At 43.5% G+C, this 24180-nt stretch overlaps 1 pseudogene; it reads left to right on the forward strand.

Annotated features, from left to right (window-relative positions):
- Nucleotides 1–9226: 9226 nt before the first annotated feature.
- On the forward strand, nt 9227–9862 carry LOC148754586 (ferritin heavy chain pseudogene; annotated as a pseudogene).
- Nucleotides 9863–24180: the final 14318 nt, after the last annotated feature.

Here is a 24180-nt window from a genome sequence, read left to right on the forward strand (position 1 = left end):
GTCTGGACTGCCATCCCCATAGCCACTGGGTGACTTCCCCTGGTCACCATGCCGAGCAGGCACATTGTAGAATTTCCCTTGCAAAACGTTTAACCGTTTCCTTCAAGTTTTGCCATTTTTTTCCAATAAAGTTAATGGTTCTTGAATAAATAAAGGTCTCCGTGTGATTGGTGTATGCAAAACTGTCACTGTCTCAGGTTTAAAACAAGTATCCAGGAACATCTCCAGCCACGCATGCCCCATCCACATGCAGCTCCGGGTCTCCGTGGATGGAGGGAGAAGGTATTGCGTGGCTCCCAGATAAACACAGTTAAGCTTTGCATTATAAACAGGGTGGTGTGTGGGGTTGGGCTGAGATGGGTGGTCTGGGGCCCTGGTATCTGTAAGTGTGTGCACAGTAAACCAATTAAAAAATGGTCTGAAATCACGACTGTGGTAGACTGTGTAGGAAGAGTGAAGGGAATGGTATTGGGCAGGGATTGAAATAAAGGGGTTATTCCCTTTATCTGAAATTGTATCGGTTAATTCTAGGTAGCACATTGGGGGCCTTGGAAGCCAGCTTGCCAGACTACCTCTTCGGCAAGCTCACCATGGCCTGCAGTGATAATGTACCTGTGGATAGGGCCAGCTTTCCCATAGATGTAGGGGTGACTTTCTGTGGGCACCAATGCTGGGCGTGTGTTAGAATACAGACAGGTGAGATTTCTAGTTCATTGAAACCAATTCTTGTTATAAAGCAACAGGGCACCCCCCCCAAAAAAAAAAAAAAAAAGACAAATAAAAAAATTACCACCAGAGGGCTCAAAATACAAATTGGTGGATGGAGGTCAAAATTGTGATATTGAATATTGAATATTAAGTAGAACAAATCCCCCTGAATGTTAAGTCAGTTATTCTGGCTGCTTTGCAGAATGTAAAGGGTGGAGAGTGGAACCTGAAGGAGCAGATAGGAGATAATAGAGCTGGTCCAGGTGAGAGACAATGGGTTTGAACTGAACTGGAGGCTGTAGAAATGAGGAGACATAGACAAATTCTAGACAGATTTGGATGAATAAATAAGATTTTCTTAAAGGACCAGGGGTGAGTAGTGGGACTTGAGAAAAGTAATAAATTTTCTGATATTTGGACTTACACACCCGGGTTGAAGGGGTTGCTATTTATTAATCTGGGGACATATGCGGGAGAACACGAGCAGTGGGATAGGTGTGTCCTGTAAAATCTGAGGTACCCATTAGACGGCCAGGTGGAAATGTCATGCAGGTAGCCAGAAAAAAATGAATCTGGAGGTCAGGTGGGATGTCACCTTTGGAAATAACACATGTGGGACACATCAGCTATAGGGGGCATTGAGGTCACGGGACTGGATAAGCTCACCCTAAAGAGAGTAGAGAGACACAGCATGCGCCAGCCAGCACCAAGACCAAGGCACCTAACATTAGAGGATGGGTTGAGGTGTTGGAAAAGCTCGGGGGCTCCTGGCCCCACCTGGACCCTGTCCTCATTCCAGACCATGGCCAGCTGTGTCTGCTCAGAGTGTTTCTCCAAATCAGCCTGTTCTTAAACTCTTGTGCCCTCTGGTTTCTCCTTGCAAGATGTGGAGAGGAGTCAGCCTATTACCTTCTCTTCATGGCTATGGGTAGAAAGAAATCATTTCTCAGTTACAAAAATGAAAAGATTCCTTAAGGTAATGATAGATGTGCTTGTTGTTTTTTTCCTCTTGCCCTTTAAAAACTCAGTCTCTCTCACATCCACACTGATGTGATGAATCCCTATGGGCCCCTGTAAACCCTCAGATTGTCCCTCAATGGGAAAAGAAGTCAAAACAGGTTTCTTCTCTGCCCTGTGCAGTTACAAAGATAAAAGTTAAAAATTACAGACAATAGTTTGGTGGTTACCACTGGGTAAGGGGGGAGGGGGGAGGTAAATGAGGGTAATTGGAGTCAAAATATGATGATGGAAGGAGAATTGACTCTTGCTTTTAAACACACAATGTGATATACAGATGATGTATTACAGAAGTGTACACTTGAAACCTATGTAGTTTTACTAACCATTATCACCCTTATAAAGTTCAATAAAAACAAACGAACAAACAAACGGTTGGGGGGGGATTAACTGAGTTGGTTAGAGCATGGTGCTGATAACACCAAGTTTTCTGGTTCAATCCCCACATGGGCAACTGTGAGCTATGCCCTCCTTAAATAAAATAAAAGTGCATCCAGCCTTTTTTAGATATGCAATTCATTAACTACATTTAAAAAGTGATAGTACGCTACTAAAGAAAAGTTGTTTTTAAAATTACAGATTTGCATCCCTTATCACGGACACATGGCTAGCTTGAGTTTATGTAAACTTTGCAAATTGATTTTAACATTTACTAATATAGAGACAAGATAAGCTACACAGTAGGAATTAATTACCTTTCACATTTGCCGTGATTTTACTTTAATACTTGCTTTTCAATGAGGAATATGTCCCTTTAACTTAGTTTCCAGAAAATGCTCTTGCCCCTTTCCTCCTCTTAGTCAGACTTGACGTTTTCATTCTCTTTCTCTGCTGTGAGGACCACTCCTCTCTCTGACTTCGTCTGAGATATATAAATTATTGTTCTCCTCTAGATATGAGGAAGCACAGGGCGAGCACCTATGTGTTTATAACTGTAAATTGACTAACAATCCTCCTTCTTTCCTGTATTGGAGAGGCAGTTTCCTGTGGTGTTTTCTGAACCTCACACTGCCTGTTCAGCCGCTCACTAAATTGGGTGAATTTGAGCATGTTATTTAACGTCTCTGTGCCTCAGTTTCCTCACATAAAATAGGGATAATAAAATTGTTAATAGCATTTGGTTGCCAAGGAGATTAAATGAGTTAATATTTTTAAAATGCTTACAACTGTGCCCGGCACATACAGTACACATATTATTTGTAAGTTGACATTTATTGTCATCTACTCCGGATTGCTGTGTGGGGTTTATGCTTCAGGGAGATGATTTCATGTCTATTCTTTACCACTAGAGGTCTTTCTTGCATTTCCACCTACGTTGTCCCCCTGCCATTGAGAAGGGGAAATCCTTCATATCTGCTTGGTTGTCAGGTGCTGCCAGGACCCAGGAGTGTAGATCACTGTTTCCACTGCTGCACAGTCAGGCCCCAGACTAGAGGCGAGTTTTCCAGTGACAAGTTTCCCTGGTAATCCCAGCGCCATTCTGCTTCAACCAGCTTTTTTTGGAAATCGCCCCCTAGAACGCTTTTTGTTTCTTCTTCCCAAGCCCAAATGCCTAAGCCTCCTCTTTCCAGCAGGAACTACATCCGACTCCCCAGAGGTGGGAAAGAGTGAACAGATTAAGTGCTAATCCTGATCCCACCATCATCTGCATGTTGGGACCTGAATAGGAGAGGGAGGAGTCTGGGTGCAGCGGAATGGGAGGAGGGGACCGCATTCGGCCACTGATAAAATAATCATTACAATCCGTAAATCACTATGTACTTCGCATGGAGATTCTCAAGCTTTGCTGTACATTAGAAGCAGTTGCAGTCCTCGGTATGGACACAACCCGGGACAATTACATGAGTCTCGGGGGCAGGACCTAGGCTTCCCTGGCAATTACAACCTGCCTCTGAAAGTGTGTTGTGTGAACCAGCCGCTTCAGCCTCTCCTGAGAGCTGGTTACAAGCACAATAGTCTTAAGCCCCACCCCAGACCTACTGAATCAGGATGTACATTTCACAAGACCCCCGGGTGATGAATATGAACACTGAGTTTTGAGAAGCACCCTTTAGCACTCTGGTTGTTAAAGGGGGCTGCACTTTGGAATCACGTGGGGTGCTGGAAAATAACACCCATGCCTCTATTTTAATACTTGGGCCATACCCCCAGATAAGTACTGAACCAAACATCATAAAAACGTACTCTAACGTCAACAAGAACAATTTTTGAAATAATTCTTGTATTTTTCAATTAGTTGACATAGAGTATTCATTTCAGGTAAAGAACACAGAGATTAGAGGTTTATATAACTTACCAAGTGATCGCATCAATACATCTAGTACCCATCTGACACAGGAGATACATATTACCAAATAATTGACTATATTCCTTATGCTATACCTTACATCCCCATGATTCTTTTGTAAGTACCAATTTATACTTCCTAATCGCTCCACCCCTTCACCCATCCCCCCAACCCCTCCATCTGTCAACCGTCCAAATGTTCTCTGTATTATGTGTCTATTTCTGTTTTGTTTGTTTGGTTATTGTAGGGAACAATTATCAAACTTGCAAATATCCAGGGGCCAGCCCAGTGGTTCAGACGGTTGGAGCTCCATGCTCCTAACGCCGCAGGAGGCTGCCAGCTTGATTCCCACATGGGCCAGTGGGCTCTCAACCACAGGGTTGCTGGTTTGATTCGTCAACTCCTGCAAGGGATGGTGGGCTGCGCCCCCTGCGACTAAGATTGAACAGGGAACCTTGAGCTGAGCTGCTGCTGAGCTCCCAGATAGCTCAGTTGGTTGGAGCTTGTCCTCTCTACCACAAGGTTGCCGGTTCAACTCCCACAAGGGATGGTGGGCTGTGCCCACTGCAACTAACAACAGCAACTGGACCTGGAGCTGAGCTGCGCCCTCCACAACTAAGACTGAAAGGACAACTTGAAGCTGAACAGCACCCTCCACAACTAAGATTGAAAGGACAACAACTTGACTTGGAGAAAAGTCCTGGAAATACACACTGTTCCCCAATAAAGTCCTGTTCCCCTTCCCCAATAACATCTTTAAAAATACAAACAAACTTGCAAATATCCAGAGATTTGGAAACCTCTCATTTGGTGCTATACACAGGCTCGCTCACTCTCTCTCTTTCCTCACCCGTCTCTCTCTTTCTGAAAATATTTACTCACAAATTAGTTTGTCTATTTTTTAAGTTTATTGGGATGTCAACAATTAGTAAAGTTGCATAGGTTTCAAGTGTACTATTCTGTAATACATCATCTATATATCACTGTGTTGACAGAGTCCCAGAGAGCAGTTTCCAGGCTCTCGGCCTCACGTGGAAAGTTCCTGACTTGGGTAGTAGATGGTCATCAGCTGTGACTGGTTGGCCATCAGCTGTTACCGGTTGTAGGAGCCTGACTCAGAAAAACTATGCCATCCGGCAGCACATGACCTAATTCCTGGAACAGTCAGTTTGCCCTTAAAAGGTCACGTCTCTGCTAAGTAAAGCTCCTTCCTCATTCCGCTCCCCGCTGGTCGGGGCAACCGGTTAGCCATTAGCCACTGATATAACTGCCATGGCTAACCTAGCAAGCGTGGATTGCTGTTAGCTAGTGAGGTTGGTTGGCAGAGAAGTGGACAGCAGGTTGCGTATCGTGCGGCTCTTGCTTCCTGTGTCTCCAACCCAGCTGCCAGTGAGACTATAGTGGTATGACTACCCTACCTATGGCTCCATGGGTGTTCCTTACCATATCCAAAATTCACTTAAAACTGCCAAGTATTTTTAACGTTTTAATTTTTGTGTATGTCCAAATGTGCACTGCCGTTTCACCATCAATTTCTCTCTACCACCAAAATCCTTTGGTAGAAAAGAAAGCAATTACTTGAATGAATTGAGTCTAAGGTACTAATGATTTAATCCAGCATCTCAGTAAAGAGAGTATGACACACACTCTTGATTGCTCTCATCCAACAGCCATCTCATCCCTCTTACTTACTAAAAGAACACTGGATTTTTCTGAATGACAATGTGTCCGCTCCCTTGGCACAAATCATAATCAGTCTGAATCAATCATGGAAGTGTTCTCCTGTTTCAAGATGCTTCTTTTTGTAGTCTCTTAAGCTGATAGGGTTGGTCACATGACTAAGTTTTGAACTCAGATAAAAACAGAAATATGCTGGATTTCTTATAAAATTAGACATGCTGGACAAAGTAATGACATTTCTGAAAAGAAATCAATTTGCCCCATTTTGTCATTCTGTTTGTGATGCGGGTATGAGGATGTAATGCCAGATGCTGGGGCAGCCACCTTGCCACCATGAGGATAAGGGCAACAGCTTTGCAGAACCCAGTGTAGAGCCCTGGTATAACTGAGCCAGAGGTATAAACTATGACATTTCGTCTGCACCCCACTGTTTACTTCCTGATAAGTAAATACAGTTAGCCTTAATGCTCAAGGTACTTTGTGGACATATGTTACTTACGTTTCTTGTGTCTAACAGATATAAAAATAACCACAAGGAGAAAGCACTTTTCAATGTCATTCAAAATGAAACTCATTTTTCCCCATTTTTAAATACTCCCTTCTTTTTAAATATCAAGTAGTGCTATATGTCAGGTATTTCCACCGTGTTTTTAAATACCCAGTATGTACCAAGCGTGTACTGTATATGAGGTATTGTTTTTTGTTCTTTCCAGACACTGTCTGTGTCATTGACACACCCGTGTGAGATATGGATCTTCCTTAATTTACATCTGAGAAAGTGATTTCAGAGTAGTAGCACTGTCTGAAACCGCTCAGCTAGTAAGTGAAGGCTTCTTTCCTCTGTAGTGGATCTTGAACAGAGCCTCACAAACAGAAATTAATGAGTATTTGTTGGTGAATTCAATTTAACCACATTTTTCTCCCCTGAGGGAGTGTAAAATCCCTTTTTTTGAATGCTCTCTTCATGTTATTCCACTCCTGGGTGGTGGATAAGAAGCCATCATCAGAACTTGAAGCCCAACCACAGACCTTAAAGCTGACCCACTGGCCTCTCCCTGGGGCCAATCCCCAGTCAGAACAGCCATGCTTCACCCTTGCTTTATTCAGGGTCCTCAACATCTTAGCTTTGTCTCGGATTATAAAACACTTCTTGACTTAGCACAAAAGTTCCTTCCTTCTGCTTGATTTGGATTTATTTTGTCCCTCATTCTTTTAGTTCCTTAAAATGGGAAGTTAGATAATTTATTTGAGACTTTCCTTCTTTTCTAATATAAGGATTTTAGTGCTGTAAATTTGCATCTAAGCACTGGTTGAGCTGTATCCTATGAATCTGCATATGTTATGTTTGGCTCACATTCAGTTCCAAATAATCTTTCACACCCACTTGATCTTCACTTTGACGCATGGATTTTTCGGAAGTGTATTGTATTCTTTGCTTCCAAATATTTGGTGACTTTCACATAGCTTGCCCTTCATGATGTCTACTTTAAGTCCATTTTGGTGAGAGCATATCTTGCATGATTTTGAATGCATTTAAATTTATTGAGACTGACTGCATGGCACAGAATAAGGTCTGTCTTGGTAACTGTTCCACGTGCACTCAAATATCGTATGCTTTTAAACAATATGTTTCTAAACATTCTTATGTCTGTACTTTTCCTTAACTTGGGGATTTTTTCTTCTCTTTCTTCCTCTCTCTTCTCCTGATTATAACAATAATACTTCATTGGTTGCCTACAGAGGGTAGAAGTATGTGGCTTTTGAGTCAGGTGAACGCATTAACTACTTAAAAAATAAGTATTTGTATTTCTAAAAAGTGAAAAATGATATAACTGAACTATGGTGGAGGTTTAGACACAGGAAGACTGATCTCCTCACACACAAACTGGAAAGGATAGAGATAGCAAGCCAGCCATTATGAGGAAGTATCGGCTATACTAACGGGACACTTCCAAACCCATAAAACCAGAGACTTTAAAATACCTGCAACACAAGGGCAAGTGCATACAAGGAAAGTTCAAGAATAGAGTCTGTGAATTCAAACAACTGTAGAGGGTCCTGGGTGGACTGTGACATTAAAGAGCTACCAGTTGGAAAAACTGATGTGTTGGCTACTGTTCTGCTCTGACCCTACCCCAACCTTATTTACATTGGACAAAACCATTTGGCTTGGATCTGCTTTAATCTCCCAAACTACATTGCAAGGCACTGAATTATTTGAGAAAGAAGGAAACCAAAACAGAGCTAATCAGAGACAATGCCGACTTGCATAGAACAAAAGAAATAAAACAAGTATATATCTACCTACAAGACTGATACACAAAAGTCTTTCAATGTTAGTGAAATGCCATGCTTTTGGCATTTGGGAGGGTCCCTCTCCTACATGCAAGCTCCGTAAAATGCACCACCAAAGGAAACCACTGCATAACTCACACACTTCAAATTCCATTCGGAGGACAAGCCTACTACACAAATGGACATTACAACTGCAGATCGCATCCATGCCAATTACTTAGACTAAGCAAATGGGCCCATTACTCCCAAATATGAAACCAAGAGAAGATCATGAGGAATAAACAGAGGTATTTTAGGAGGAAAAACATCTGTCTCTATATCTATATCTATGTATATATGGTTGGTACAAAGGTAATTGCAGTTTTTAAAGTTATTTTAACCTTTTAAACCGCAATTACTTTTGCACCAACCAAATACATATATGTGTGTATATATGTATATATATATATATACATATATATATATGGCAGCCAAAAACATGAATATGCAATTTAAGAATGGAAAGAACTGTATTAAAATTACGCTGATGGTAACCCTTTTGAACACCTCCTATAAATGCAGAAGTCAATCATGACTTGTATTAGTAATCTTTCGTTATCGGTATATACCGGGTATTACAATTTTAATACCATTTTTTCCTTTCGTAAAAGGTGTATACATTTTCTGGCACCCTCTGTGTGTGTGTGTGTCTGTGTGTGTGTGTATTCTTTATACATATATATTCTTTATATATATATTCTTCCCTACATATATATTCTCATATATATGTATATATATATATATATATATATATATATATGTATATATATATATATATGTATACATATATATATATTCTTACCTACATACACCAGGAAAAACTAGAGAACTTTACCAAAAATCTAAATTATAATATTCTCACAATATTCGGTAAATTTTTTTTTTTATGAGAAGAGGTTGCATTTAAAGGGAGTAACCAGAATAGTAGAAAGTAGTTGGAAAATAAAAAATTGCTACATTGAAAACTTTTAGATGCCAAGTGCTCGGCACAGAGTCCATTGCGCTCACAAGGCTGGGATGGAACCTGGAACACAGAGCCCCTCCCCCACCCGAACCAGAAAGGCCCCCACCCCGCCCCCCAGCCCTCAAGGGAACTCATTTCCGGTCCTTCCGCCCTGCCTCGGAGCCCAACAGAGGGCGTCCTCCTGGTCCATCCAGGGAGTTTGCTGAGGTGCCTGGCAGCACCGCCCCTGACTCAGCTTCTGGCTGCCCTGGTCGCCTGCTCCTGCGACACTCCAAGGCCCGGCCGCGCGTTCGCCCTCGCCTCGGCCCGCACCTCCAGCCATGACGACCCTGCCGCCCTCGTCCGTGCGCCAGAGCTACTACCCCGAATGCGAGGCCGCCATCAACAACCAGATCGTGCTGGAGCTCTACGCCTCCTACGTGTATGAGTCCATGGCCTCCTACTTCAGCAGCCACGAGGTGGCCTTGAAGCACTTCGCCCGCTTCTTCCTGCAGCAGTCCAGCCGGGGGAGGGAGCACGCGGAGAGGCTGATGGAGCTGCAGACCCAGCGCGGGGGCCGCCTCCGCCTGCGCAACATCAGCAGGCCTGACCGCAACCGCTGGGAGAACGGCCTGAAGGCCATGGAGTGCGCCTTGCACCTGGAGATGAGCGTGAACCAGAGCCTGCTCGACCTGCACCAGCTGGCCACCGAGATGAAGGACGCCCACCTGTGCGCCTTCCTGAGCAGTCACTGCCTGCAGGGGCAGGTGGAGTTCATCAAAGAGCTGGGGGACCACATCACCAACCTGCGCAAGATGGGAGCCCCGGAATCCGGCCTGGCAGAGTACCTCTTTGACAAGCTCACCCTGGGCGACAGTGACAAAAAGAACTGAGTTTGGACTGCCTGCCCCATAGCCACAAGGTGACTTCCCCTGGTCACCATGCCGACCAGGCACATTGCAGTATTGCCCTTGCAAAACGTTTAACCTTTTCCTTCAAGTTTTGCCTTTTTTTTCTAATAAAGTTAATGATTCTTGAATAAATAAAGGTGTCCGGGTGATTGGTGTGTGCAAAACTGTTACCTCCTCGGGTTTAAAACAAGTATCCAGGAGCCTCTCCAGCCACGCGTGCCCCATCCACATGCAGCTCTGGGTCTCCGTGGATAGAGGGAGAAGGTATTGCATGGGACCCAGATAAACACAGTTAAGCTTTGCATTATAAACAGGGTGGTGTGTGGGGTGGGCTGAGATGGGTGGTCTGGGGCCCTGGTATCTGTAAGTGTGTGCACGGTAAACCAATTAAAAAATGGTCTGAAATCACGACTGTGGGTGGCCTGTGGAGGAAGAGTGCAGGGAATGGGATTGGGCAGGTGTGGGGACAGAGGCAGAAGTGCGGTTTCCGGGCTCTCACCCTCACGTGGAAAGGTGCTCACTCGTTTAGTAACTGGCCATCAACTGTGATTGGATGGCCATCAGCTGTGGCTACTTGGCCATCAGCTATAACCGGTGAGCCATTGGCCACTAATATAACTGCCGTGGCTACGCTAGCAGCAAATGGGGTGGGGGTGGGGGTGGTGGGCTAGCAAGAAGATGGTGGCTGAGCTAACAAGAGGGGATTGCAGTTAGCATGACGGATTGCAGCTAGCAAGTGAGGTTGGTTGGCAGAGAGAAGTGGACCGCGGGTTGTGGATAGTGTGGCTCCTGTTTCCTGTATCTCCAAACTCGCTGCCAGCGGGACTTTAGTGGTATGACTCCCCTATCTATGGCTCCGTGGGTGTTCCTTTTCGGCCTCACCATTTCCTGCCTTCTTATGTGGGGAGCGGGACCAGAGACCCCGCATGACACCCTGCATGACAGCAGAGATTAAAATAAAGGGGTTCTTCCCTTTATCTGAAATGGTATCAGTTAACTCTAGGTAGCATATTGGGGGCCTTGGAAGCCAGCTTGCCAGAGTACCTCTTCGGCAAGCTCACCGTGGGCTGCAGTGATAATGTACCTGTGGATAGGGCCGGCTTTCCCATAGATGTGGGGGTGACTTTCTGTGGGCACCAATGCTCGGCATGTATTAGAATACAGGCATGTCAGATTTCTGGTTCAACGGTACCAATTCTTCTTATAAAGCAACAGGGTACCATAAAAGTAATAACAAATACAAAAAATTACCACCAGAGCGCTGAAAATACAAAATCGTGGACTGAGGTCAAATTTGTGATATTGAATATTGAATATTAAGTAGAATAAATCCCTCTGAATGTTAAGTCGGTGATTCTGGCTGCTTTGAAAAATGTAGATGGTGGAGAGTGGAAGCTAAATGAGTAATTAGGAGCTAATACAGCTGGTCCAGGTGAGAGACAATGGAGGTTGAACTGGAGCGGAGGCTGAAGAAATGAGGAGACATTGAAATTCTAGACAGAATTGGATGAATCAACAAGATTTCCTTATGGGTCAGAGGTGAGTAGTGGGACTTGAGGAAAGTAATGAATTTTCTCTGGTTTCGACTTGAACACCCGGTTGAAGGCGTTGCTATTTATTAATGGGGCACATGTGCAGGGGGACACACGGGGTGTGGCAGGTGTGTCCTGTAAAATCTGAGGTGCCCCTTAGACGTCAAAGTGTAAATGTCATGCAGGTAGCCAGAAAGAAATGAATCTAGAGCTCAAGTGGGATGTCACCTTTGGAAATGCAAATGGGAGACAGGAGGTATGGGGGGACTGAGGTCACGGGACTGGATAAGCTCATCAGATAGAGGAGAGAGGGAGAGAGAGAGCATGGCCCAGCCAGCCTCAAGCCAGGGCAGCTACCATTAGAGGATGGGTTGAGGTGTTGGAACAGCCGGGGGTCTCCTGTCCCCACCTGGACAATGACCTCATTCCAAACCACGGCCAGCTGTGTCTGCTCAGTTTATCTCCAAATCAGCCTGTTCCTAACCTCAGTGTGCCCTCTGGTTTTTCCTTGCAAGATGTGGAGAGGAGTTAAACTATTACCTTCTCTTTGTAGCTATGGGTAGAAAAAAATTATTTCTCAGTTAAAAAAGATTCCTTAAGGAAATGATAGATGTGCTTGTTGTTTTTTTCTCTTGCCCTTTAAAATCTCAGCCTCTCTCACAGTCTACTCTATTTGACCAGATGAAAGCTATACCCCCGTAAACCCTCAGGTTGTCCATCCCTGGGAAAAATACTCAAAACAGGTTTCTTCTGTGCCTGGTGTGGTTAAAAAACAAAAAGTTAAAAATTGCAGATTTGAATGATTTACCTCCGATGCATGGCTAGCTTGAGTCTATATAAAGTTTGCATATTGATTTGAACATTTACTAATATATAGAGAAGCTTAGCTACACATGTCACGCAAGGTGTCATGCGGGGTCTCAGCTCCTGTTCCTCACATAAGAACACAGGACATGGTGAGGCCAGAAAGGAACACCCATGGAGCCATAGATAAGGGAGTCATACAACTATATTCTCGCTGGTGGCTGGGATAGAGACACAGGAAGCAGGAGCCACATGATCCGTAAACCACCATCTGCTTCTCTGCCAACCAACCTCACTTGCTAACTGCGATCCGCCGATCTGCAATCCACAATCCACAATCCACAATTCATGCTTGCTAACTTAGCCACGGCAGTTATATTAGTGGCTCATGGCTAACTGGTAACAGCTGATGGCCAACCAGTCACAGCAGATGACCATCTACTACCCGAGCCAGCACCTTTCCACATGAGGCCGAGAGCCTGGAAACTGCTCTGTGGGACTCTGTCCCCACAACATATTAGTAATTACCTTTCACATTTACCACGATTGTATTTTAATACTTTCTTTTAAGTGAGGATTATGTCCCTTTTGCTTAGTTTCCAGAAAATTCTCTTGCCCCTTTAGTCCGCTTAGTGAAACTTGACTTTGGGGACTGTGGGGGACAGAGCCTGTGGGGACAGAGCCCCAGAAAGCAGTTTCCAGGCTCTCGGCTTCACATAGAAAGGTGTTGGCTCAGATAGTAAATGGCCATCAACTGTGATTGCATGGCCATCAGCTGTGGCTAGTTGGCCGTCAGCTGTAACCAGTGAGCCATTGGCCACTAATATAACTGCTGTGGCTACGCTAGCAAAAAATGGGGGCTAGCAAGAAGATGGTGGCTGAGCTAACAAGTGCAGATTGCAGAGAGGTGGATGCCGCCAGTGAGAATATGGTGGTGTGACTCCCCTAGTTATGGCTCCATGGGTGTTCTTTTTTGGCCTCACCGTGTCCTGCGTTCTTGTGTGGGGAGCAGAGACCCCGCAGGCCGCCCCGCACTACAAATGGTGCAGCGAGCAGGGTCTCCCTCACGACAGAGCCCCAGAGAGAAGTTTCCAGGCTCTCTGCCTCATGTGGAAAGGTGCTGTCTCAGGTAGTAGATGGTCATCAACTGTGACTAGTTGGCCATCAGTGGTTACCGGTTAGCCATTAGCCACTGACATAACTGCAGTGGCTGAGCCAGTGTGGTGTGGTGGTGTAGTGGCGTGGTGTGGTAGAGTGTGGATTGCGGATTGCTAGCAAGTGAGGTTGGTTGGCAGAGACAAGTGGACGGCGGGTTGTGGATCAAGTGGCTCCTGCTTCCTGTGTCTCCAACCCAGCCGACAGTGAGACTATAGTGGTCTGACTCCCCTACCTATGACTCTGTGGGTGTTCCTTTTTGGCCTCACCATGTCCTGCGTTCTTATGTGGGGAGCTGGACTAGAGACCCCACATGACACCTGCATGACATATGGCACAGCGAGCAGGGTACGGTGCCGGCCAAAGCTCTCTGAAGGGCGGTGGAGCAGTTTGTGTGTATGAACACTCAGTCTCAGGAAGACCAGGAGGAGCAGCTACCGGAGAGATGGACCCGTGTGGAGGGGTGGGAAGCCGTGGACGGTTCCCCAACCAGCATAGGTCAGAGAAAGCGAAGGTCGTTGCAGCCCTGTGGGCTGGGAAGTGCTTGCTGAGGCCCTCACCCCCAGGTTGGGGAGGACTTGGAGCCCTCGCCCTGCAGAGAGGGCACACATTGTGAGGCTAACGCACAGCCCTGGCAAATGACTGTGGACTATGAGGAATGGGCTCCTTTCCTAATTTAATGGACCGCTTGACGTTTGCTTGGGAACGTATCACCAAGAACTGGAACTGGCGGATGTTTGCTTCCTGTGTCTTGCCCCGCCACCAGCGAGAGTATGTGAGAACCCTGGCTGTGCCCAGAAAGTCTGGCTGTGCCCAGAGAGAGTAGCAGTGCCCTGAGAGGCCCTGGCTGTGCCCGGGGAGACTGGTGGTACCCTAAGAAGTACAGGAAGTCTTGCTGTGCCCAGAAGGATTGGTGGTGCCCCGAGAAACCCTGGCTATGTGCAGGATATTGCATTCACCTCCAGGCTCCTGGCACAGGGTGCCTCGCGGAAGATGCTTGTCCAGTGTATTGTGAGGCATGACCCTGTAGGGGTGGAGTATGGGGACAGAGCCAGGAGTGCAGTTTCCTGGTTCTCGCCCTCACGTGGAACGGTGCTCACTCGTGTAGTAAATGGCCATCAACTGTGATTGGATGGCCATAGGCTGTGGCTAGTTGGCCGTCAGCTATAACCAGTGAGCCATTGGCCACTAATATAACTGCCGTGGCTATGCTAGCAGAAAATGGGGGGCTAGCAAGAAGATGGTGGCTGAGCTAGCAAGCCCGATTGCAGTTAGCAAGTGAGGTTGGTTGCCAGAGAGAAGTGGACAGCAAGTTGCAGATAGTGTGGCTCCTCCTTCCTGTATCTCCAACCCAGCCGCCAGCAAGACTATAGTGGTATAACTCCCCTATCTATGGCTCCGTGGGTGTTCCTTTTTGGCCTCACCATTTCCTGCGTTCTTATGTGGGGAGCGGGAGCAGAGACCCCGCATGACACCCTGCATGACATTGACCTTTTCATTCTCTTTCTCTACTGTGAGGACCACTCCTCTCTATGACTGCATCTGAGATATATAAATTATTGTTCTCCTCTAGATATGAGGAAGCACAGGGCGAGCACCTATGTGTTTATAACTGTAAATTGACTAACAATCCTCCTTCTTTCCTGTATTGGAGAGGCAGTTTCCTGTGGTGTTTTCTGAACCTCACATTGCCTGGGTTCACATACCAGTTCAGCCACTCACTAAATTGGGTGAATTTGAGCATGTTATTTAAACGTCTCTGTGCCTCAGTTTCCTCCCACATAAAATAGGGATAATAAAATTGTTAATAGCATTTGGTTGCCAAGGAGGTTAATTGAGTTAATATTTTTAAAATGCTGACAACTGTGCCCGGCACATACACTACATATATTATTTGTAAGTTGACATTTATTGTCATCATCTACTCCGGATTGCTGTGTGGGGTTTATGCTTCAGGGAGATGATTTCATGTCTATTCCTTACCACTAGAGGTCTCTCTTGCATTTCCAGCCACGTTGTCGCCCTGCCATTGAGGAGGAGAAATCCTTCATATCTGCTTGGTTGTCAGGTGCTGCCAGGACCCAGGAGTGTAGATCACTGTTTCCACTGCTGCACAGTCAGGCCCCAGACTAGAGGCGAGTTTTCCAGTGACAAGTTTCCCTGGTAATCCCCGCGCCATTCTGCTTCAACCAGCTTTTTTTGGAAATCGCCCCCTAGAACGCTTTTTGTTTCTTCTTCCCAAACCCAAATGCCTAATCCTCCTCTTTCCAGCAGGAACTACATCCGACTCCCCAGAGGTGGGAAAGAGTGAACAGATAAAGTTCTAATCCTGATCCCACCATCATCTGCATGTTGGGACCTGAATAGGAGAGGGAGGAGTCAGGGTGCGGCGGAATGGGAGGAGGGGACCGCATTGGGCCACTGATACAATAATCATTACAATCCGTAAATCACTATGTACTTCGCACGGAGATTCTCAAGCTTTGCTGTACATTAGAAGCAGCTGCAGACCTTTTAAAACTCTTCTCGGTATGGACACGACCCGGGCCAATTACTTCAGTCTCGGGGGCAGGACCTAGGCTTCTCTGACTATAAAACCTGTCTCTGGAAGAGTGTTGTGTGAACCAGCGGCTTCAGCCTCTCCTGAGAGCTGGTTACAAGCACAATAGTCTTAAGCCGCACCCCAGACCTACTGAATCAGGATGTACATTTCACAAGACCCCCGGTGATGAACATGAACACTGAGTTTTGAGAAGCACCCTTTAGCACTCTGGTTGTTAAAGGGGGCTGCACTTTGGAATCACGTGGGGTGCCGGAAAATAACACCCGCGCCTCCATTTTAATAACTCACTGGGCTATACCTTCGTATAAGTACTGAATCAAACGTCATAAAAACGTACTATAACTTCAAGAAGTACAATTTTTAAAATAATTGCTTTATTTTTGAATTAGTTGACATACAATATTATATTAATTTTAGATAAACAACACAGTGATCAGACATTTACATAACTTACGAAGGGATCGCCCCAATAAATCTAGTACCCTTCTGACACAATATATAATTACCAGATTATTGACTATATTCCTTATGCTATACCTTAGATCCCCATGACTCTTTTTTAACTACCAATTTGTACTTCCTTATCGCCCCACCCCTTCACCCATCCCCCCAACCCCATCTGGCAACCATCTAAATGTTCTCTATATTATGTGTCTATTTCTGTTTTGTTTGGTCGTTTATTTAGGGAACAATTACGGAACTTTCAAATATCCAAAGGACTTGATAACCTTTCATTTGATGTAATACACAGTCTCTCTCTCGCTCGCGCTCGCGCGCGCACACACACACACATTCTTTCTCATTTTGCTTTATCACTAACTAATCTTATACCATGGGTTTTCAAACTATGGCTCGCACGGCAAATCAGACCCACATCTGTTATTTTGCTTTTTAAAACTTTCTTAGAGTTTATTTTATACAGCAGTTTTAGATTGAGACTGACACTGAGAGGAAGGCACAGAGATTTCCCTTATATGCCTGCATCCACATGAGCACACTATATGCTACTGTGAACATGCAGTACCACTGTGGTCAATTTGTTACAACTGATTCTACATTCATTAAACTACATTCATGCATCATCATCACCCAAAGGCCATAGTTTTTATTACGGTTCCCTCTTGGCATCATACATTCTATGAATTTGGACAAATGTCTAATGATATGTATCCATTCTTACAGTACCATACAGGATAGTTTCAGTGCCCTAAAAGTGCCCTGTGCTCCACCGATTCTTCCTTCCTCCCCTCTGAAACTCTAGCAGTCACTGATCTTTATTACTGTCTCCATATTTTAAAAATTGAGATATAATTGACGTATAACACTATTAATTTTGATGTACATGATGATTCAATTTTTGTATATATGGTGAAATAATCACCATAGTAGGTCTTCTACTTTACATCCATCACCACACAGTTACAATTTTTGTTCTTCCATAACAACTAAGATTTCCTCTCTTAGCAACTTCAACACTGTATTATTAACTATAGTGACCATGCTATACATTACATCCCATGACTCCATTCTTATTTTATAACTGGAAGTTGGTACCTTTTGACCACCTTCAATCATTTTGCCCACCCCTCTACCCTCCACCTCTGCAATGGCAACCACCGATCTATTCTTTGTAACAATGAGTACACTTTTGGAGGGGTATTTTGTTATCATTATTGATTTTTGTTTTTTAGATTCCACATATAAGTAAAATCATATGGTACATATTCGTCTTTCTCTGTCTGACATATTTCACTTAACCTGATAACCTTAATGTGCATCCATGTTGGCCCAAATTGCAAGATTTCTTTCTTTCTATGGCTGAATAATGTTCCATTTTGTGTGTGTGTTTGTGGGGGGGGTGTGTGTGTGTGTGTGTATCTACTTCTATATCTAGATCTAGATCAAGATGTAGATATAGATATCACATTTTCTTTATCCATGAATACATCGATAAACACTTAGGTTGTTTCCATGTCGTGGCTATCGAAAATAATGCAGTAATGACCAAGGGCGTGCATATATGTTTTCGAGTTTTAGTTTTTAATCCTTCAGATAAATAAATACCCACAAGTGGGATTGAAAGGTGATAAGGTAGTTCTATTTTAAATTTTTTGAGTAATCTCCCACAGCCCATTTACATTCCCACTAACAGGGCACGAGGTTTCCCTTTTCTCCACATCCTGGCCTACACTTGTTCTTCCCTGTCCTTTTGACAACAGGTGTGAGGGAATATCCTATGGTGGTTTTGAGTTGCATTTCCCTGATGATTATTGACGTTGCATACCTTGTCATGTACCTGTTGGTCATCGGTATGTCTTCTTTGGAAAAATGTCTATTCAGATCCTCTGCCCATTTTTCAATTGGATTGTTTGTTTTTCTTATTGAGCTGTCTGATTTCTTCATGTTTTGGATAGTAACCCTTTGTCAGCTCTATGATTTGCAAACATTTTATCGCATTGAATAAGTTCCCTTTTCATTTTGTTGATGGTTTCCTTTGCTGTGCAGAGCTTTTTAGTTTGATGTAGTCCCACTTGTTTATTTTTGCTTTTGTTTCCTTGGCTTTTGGTGTCAAATCCAAAACACCATTGCCAAGACCCATGTCCAGGAGCTTACTGCCTATGTTTTCTTCCAGCAGTTTTACGGTTTCAAATCCTACATTCAAACTTTTACTCCACTTTCAGTTGATTTTTGTGTATGGTATAAGATTCTAGTCAAGTTTCTTTATTTTCCATGTGGCTGTCCAGTTTTCCCAACACAATTTATTGAAGAGACTGTTCTTTACCCACTGTATAATCATTGCTCCTTTGTTGTATATTAATTGACCACATATCTGTGGGTTTACTTCTGGTGTTTCTGTCCTGTTCCAGTGATCTATGTGTCGGTTTTATGCCAATGCCATACTGTTTTGATTACTGCGTCCATATTTTTGTCTTTTCCAGAATGCCATATGGTTGCATTTATACAGTGTGTAGCCTTTTCGGATTGGTTTCTTTCACATAGTAATACACATTTATGTTGCCTCCATGTCTTTTTAAGGCTTTGTATCTGTGTTCTTTTCCGAGCTTATTAATAATCCATTGTCTGGATATACCACAACCAATTTATCCATCTACCTACTGAAAGACATCTTGGTTCCTCCCAAGGTTTGTCCATTGTGCATGAAGCTTTATAAACATCGCATGCAGGTGATTTGAGTGGACATACATTTGCAACTGTTTTGGATAATACCAGGGAACACGACTGCTGGGTCAGATGGTAAGAGTGTGTTGATTTTTATAAGAAACCACTAGATTGTCTTCCAGACTGGTTGTACAAATTTGCACTCCCACCAGCAATGAATGAGAGATCGTTTTGCTCCATATCTTGATCAGCATTAGGTGTGGTCAGTGCTCTGAACTTTGGCCATTCTCACAGCTATGTAGCAGTATCTCAATGTTGATCTAGTTTGTGTTTCCCCAATGACATATGATATGGAGCATCTTTTCATGTGTTTCTTTGACGTGTTTGTATCTACTTCGCTGAAGTGTCCATTAAGTTCATTGGGCTATTTATAAAACCAGCCGTTTAATTTTCTTATTGTTGAGTTTTCAGAGTTTGTTCCATTGCCTACTGGGCTATGTGTTCACAAATCCACACTGTCTCCACTACTGTCACTTTGCAGGCAGTCTCGCAGTCATGTAGTGTCAGAGAACTTTATTCTTCTCCATTAATATTATGTTGGTTATTTTGTGTCTTTTGCCTCTCCATACCAACTTTAGAATAATATTGCTGATATCCACAAAAGAACTTGCTGTGAGTTTCGCTGTTTTTGTGATGAAATTTTATTGGAGCAGAGCCATGACAACTTATTTACACATATATCCTATTGCTGGGTGTGCACTACAAAGGTAGTCATCAGGAGAGAGAGAGAGAGAGAGAGAGAGAGAGAGAGAGAGAGAGAGAGAGAGAGAGAGAGAGACCATATGTCCCACAAAGTCTAAAATATTTGCTAGTATGTCTTTCATTCAAATGTTTGCTGGCCCTTGTCTATAGTAACAGGTCCTAAATTCACCTAAAACTGCCAAGTATTTTTAATATTTCAATTGTTTGTGTCTGTCCAAATGCATACTGCAGTTTTACCATCAATTTCTCTCTACCACCACAACCCTTCACTAGAAGAGAAAGCAATTGATTGAATTAATTGAATCTAAGGTGCTTACGATTTAATCCAGTATCTCAGGAAAGAGAGTCTGATAGACACTCTTAATTTCTCATCCAAAGCCATCTCATCCCTCTTACTTACTAAGAGAACACTGGATTTTTCCGCTCCCTTGGCACAAATCATAATCAGTCTGAATCAATCATGAAAGTGTTTTTCCTATTTCAAGATGCTTCTTTTTGTAGTCTCTCCTTCTGATAGGTTTGGTCGAACAACTGATTTTCGACCTAAGATATAAACAGAAATACACTAGATTTGTGATAAAATTTGTCTTTCTGGAAACAGTGAAGAGATTTGTGAAAAGAAATCATTTTGCCCCCAGTCTTGTCATTCTGATTGTGATGTGGGTATGAGGATGTGATGCCAGGTGCAAGTGCAGCCACCTGGCAACCATGAGGATAAGGGCAACAGATTTGCAACCCCAGTGTAGAGCCCTATTATAATTGAGGCAGAGGCATAAACGATGACATTTCCTGTGAACCCCACAGCTAGCTTCTTGATAAGTAAACACAGGATTAATGTTCAAGCTCCATTGTGGTTATTCTGCTAGTTATGATTCTTGTGTCTAACTGATATAAGCAGAGTACGAGGAGAAGGCCCTTTTCAACATCATTCAAAATTAAACCCATCTTTCCGCCCTGTTTTTAAATACCCAGTTTGTGCCACGTGTGTGCTACATGTGAAGTATTGTTTCTCGTTCTTTCCAGACACTGTCTGTGTCATTCACACACCCCTGCAAGACATGGATGTTCCCTAATTTATATTTGAGAAAGTGATTTCAGAGTAGTAGCACTGTCTGAAACCTCTCATCTAGTAAGTGAAGGTTTCTTTCCTCTGCAGTTTACCTTGAACAGAGCCTCACAGACAGAACTTAAGGAGTATTTGTTGGTGAATTCAATTTAACCACATTTCTCTACCCTGAGAGAGAGTAAAATCCCTTTTTTTTGAATGCTCTCTTCATGTTATTTCACTCCTGGGAGATAGATAAGAAGCCATCATCAGAACTTGAAGCCCAACCACAGACCTTAAAGCTGACCCACTGGCCTCTCCCTGGGGTCAATCCCCAGTCAGAGCAGCCATGCTTCACCCTTACTTTATTCAGGGTCCTTAACATCTTAGCTTTGTCTCAGATTATAAAACACTTCTTGACTTAGCACAAATGTTCCTTCCCTCTGCTTGATTTGGATTTATTTTGCTCCTCGTGCTTTTAGTTCCTTAAGGTGGGAAGTTAGATAATTTATTTGAGACTTTCCTTCTTTTCTAATATAGGGATTTTCGTGCTATAAATTTGCATCTAAGCACTGGATTAGCTGTATCCCATGAATCTGTATATGTTATGTTTCGTTTAGATTGAGTTTCTGTCGCGTCCAGCGCAACACAGGCAGTGAGGTTGTGAGAAGGGGAGGTTTGGGTTTTTAAGAAAGAAACAAACACAGACTTAATGTAGTTAAATCTCTCCAAAGGCCAGGGGTCTCTCAGTCTCAGAGGACTGGAGCCCAGAATAAGGCCGACTGAAGGTTTTTATTGATACGTATACAAAAACAAGAAAGTAACATTGTTTCTTACATGGTCTGTGAGACTCATACATCATAACAGAAAAATATTTATTCCAATCACCCTTTATCTATAAACAGCCGAAATACAAGGTCCCATATTGTCTTACCTAAGGTATGTACCTTCTCAGGGTCAAGTCTCTCATATTGTAATAGCTCCGTTGAGATAAGTGGAGAGAACTCATCTTTACTGTCCTCATGATTTCTCTCACAAACAGGTGCAAGGGAAAAGCCAGAGCCAGCAATAGCTTTTCCCAGGCAGGGGGAAGGGGAGGCAAGGCCCCTTCCCATATTTTTCTAAGGCAGCTCATTGGGGGTACCCACTCGGTTCCGCCTGGCTTAGGTTGTATCTCCCGTGAGATACCTTACCCGTCTTTGGCTGCAAACCATCTTTTGGGGACCAGACAGAGAGACATAAGGTGTAAACACAAGGATGGAACAGAGGCCCAGAAAGGCACAGTCTCACAGACTCTCCTTTCCTTAAGGAAAGACACGGGGGGACAGTTGGCTAGGCTGTTGTGTGACTACAAGTTCCAAATAATCTTTCATATCCCCTTGATCTTCACTTTGGTGCACCGATTGTTCAGAAGTGCAGTGTATTCTTTGCTTCCAAATATTGAGATTTTCACATATGTTGCTCTTAACAATGTCTACTTTAAGTCCATTATGGTTGGAGACCATATCTCGCATGATCTGAATCCATTTAAATTTATTGAGTCTTGTTGCATGGTGCAGAATAAGGTGTCTCATGGTAACAGTTCCATGTGCACTCGAAAATCATATGCTTCTAAACATTGCTCTCATGTCTCTGCACTTTTTCTTAACTTAAGGATTGTTTCTTCCCTTTCTTCCTCTCTCTTCTCCTGATTATAATAATTATACTTCATTGGTTGCCAACATAGGGTAGAAGTATGTGGCTTTTGTGTCATGTGAATGTATTAAGTATTTAAAAATTAAGTATTTGTATTTCTAAAAAGTGAAAAATGATATAACTGAACTATGGTGGTGGTTTAGACACAGAAACAATGATCTACTCACACACAAACTGGGAAGGATAAAGATAGCAAACCAGCCATTATGAGGAAGTCCGGCGATAGTAACAGGGGACACTTCCAGACCGATAAAACCAGAGAATTTAAAATACCTGCAACAGAAGGGCAAGTGCATACAAGGAAAGTTCAAGAACAGAGTGAGTGAAATCAAAGGACTGTAGAGCGTCCTAGGTGGACTGTGACGTTAAAGAGCTACTGTCTGAACAACTGATCTGTTTGCTGCTGTCCTTCTCTGACCCTACCCCAACGTTACTTACATTGGACAAAACCATTTAGCATTGGATCCGCTTTAATCTCCCAAACTACACTCCAAGGCACTGAATTATTTGAGGAAGAAGGAAACCAAAGTAAAGCAAATCAAAGACAATGCCAACTTGCATAGCACAAAGGAAATAAAACAGAAGTATACATCTACCTACAAGACAGATCCCCAGAAGTCTCCCAATGTTAGAGAAATGCCATCCTTTTGGCATTTGGGGGTCCCTATCCTACCTGCAACGTACCCCCAAAAGAAACAAATTCATAATTGACTCACTCCACCTTCCCATTCAGAGAAGGCTGCTAGAGAAATGGACATTACGACTGTAGGTCAGATCCGTGCCGATTACCTAGGCTAATCCAATGTGCGCATGACTACCAAAAGGAAAGCAGAAACGCTTGGCAGATGTTTGAGGAAAGTGTAAGAGATGATGACGATGCACAAAGATATTCCAGGAGAGCAGAAAAACTTTTACATATCTATAAATATATCTATATATACATATACAAACATACATATATACATATATCAAAATATCTGTGTATGTATGCACAGATATATATATATATATATATATATATATATATATATATATATATCATGAAGAGGAAGAGAAGTTTAACTAAATCTTCAAATGAATATTCCCACAATTTTAAGATTAGTTTTATATATATATACATATATATATATATATATATATATATATATATATATATACACATATATATGTGTGTGTGTGTGTGTATATATATACATATATATATATATATATATATATATATATATATATATATATATATATATAAACAGGGTGCTATTAAAGGGAGTAACCAGAATAGTAGGAAGTCCTTGGAAATAAAAAATTGCTACATTGAAAACTTTTAGATGCCAAGTGCTCAGCACAGAGTCCATTGCGCTCACAAGGCTGGGATGGAACCTGGAACACAGAGCCCCTCCCCTAGCCCCTCCCCCACCCGAACCAGAAAGGCCCCCACCCCGCCCCCCAGCCCTCAAGGGAACTCATTTCCGGTCCTTCCGCCCTGCCTCGGCGGAGCCCAACAGAGGGCGTCCTCCTGGTCCATCCGGGGAGTTTGCTGAGGTGCCTGGCAGCACCGCCCGTGACTCAGCTTCTGGCTGCCCTAGTCGCCTGCTCCAAGGCCCGGCCGCCGCGTTCGCCCTCGCCT

The sequence above is a fragment of the Rhinolophus sinicus genome, chromosome 18, assembly GCF_057876585.1.
Source record: "Rhinolophus sinicus isolate RSI-liver-muscle chromosome 18, RSI-T2T, whole genome shotgun sequence".
NCBI lineage: Eukaryota > Metazoa > Chordata > Mammalia > Chiroptera > Rhinolophidae > Rhinolophus > Rhinolophus sinicus.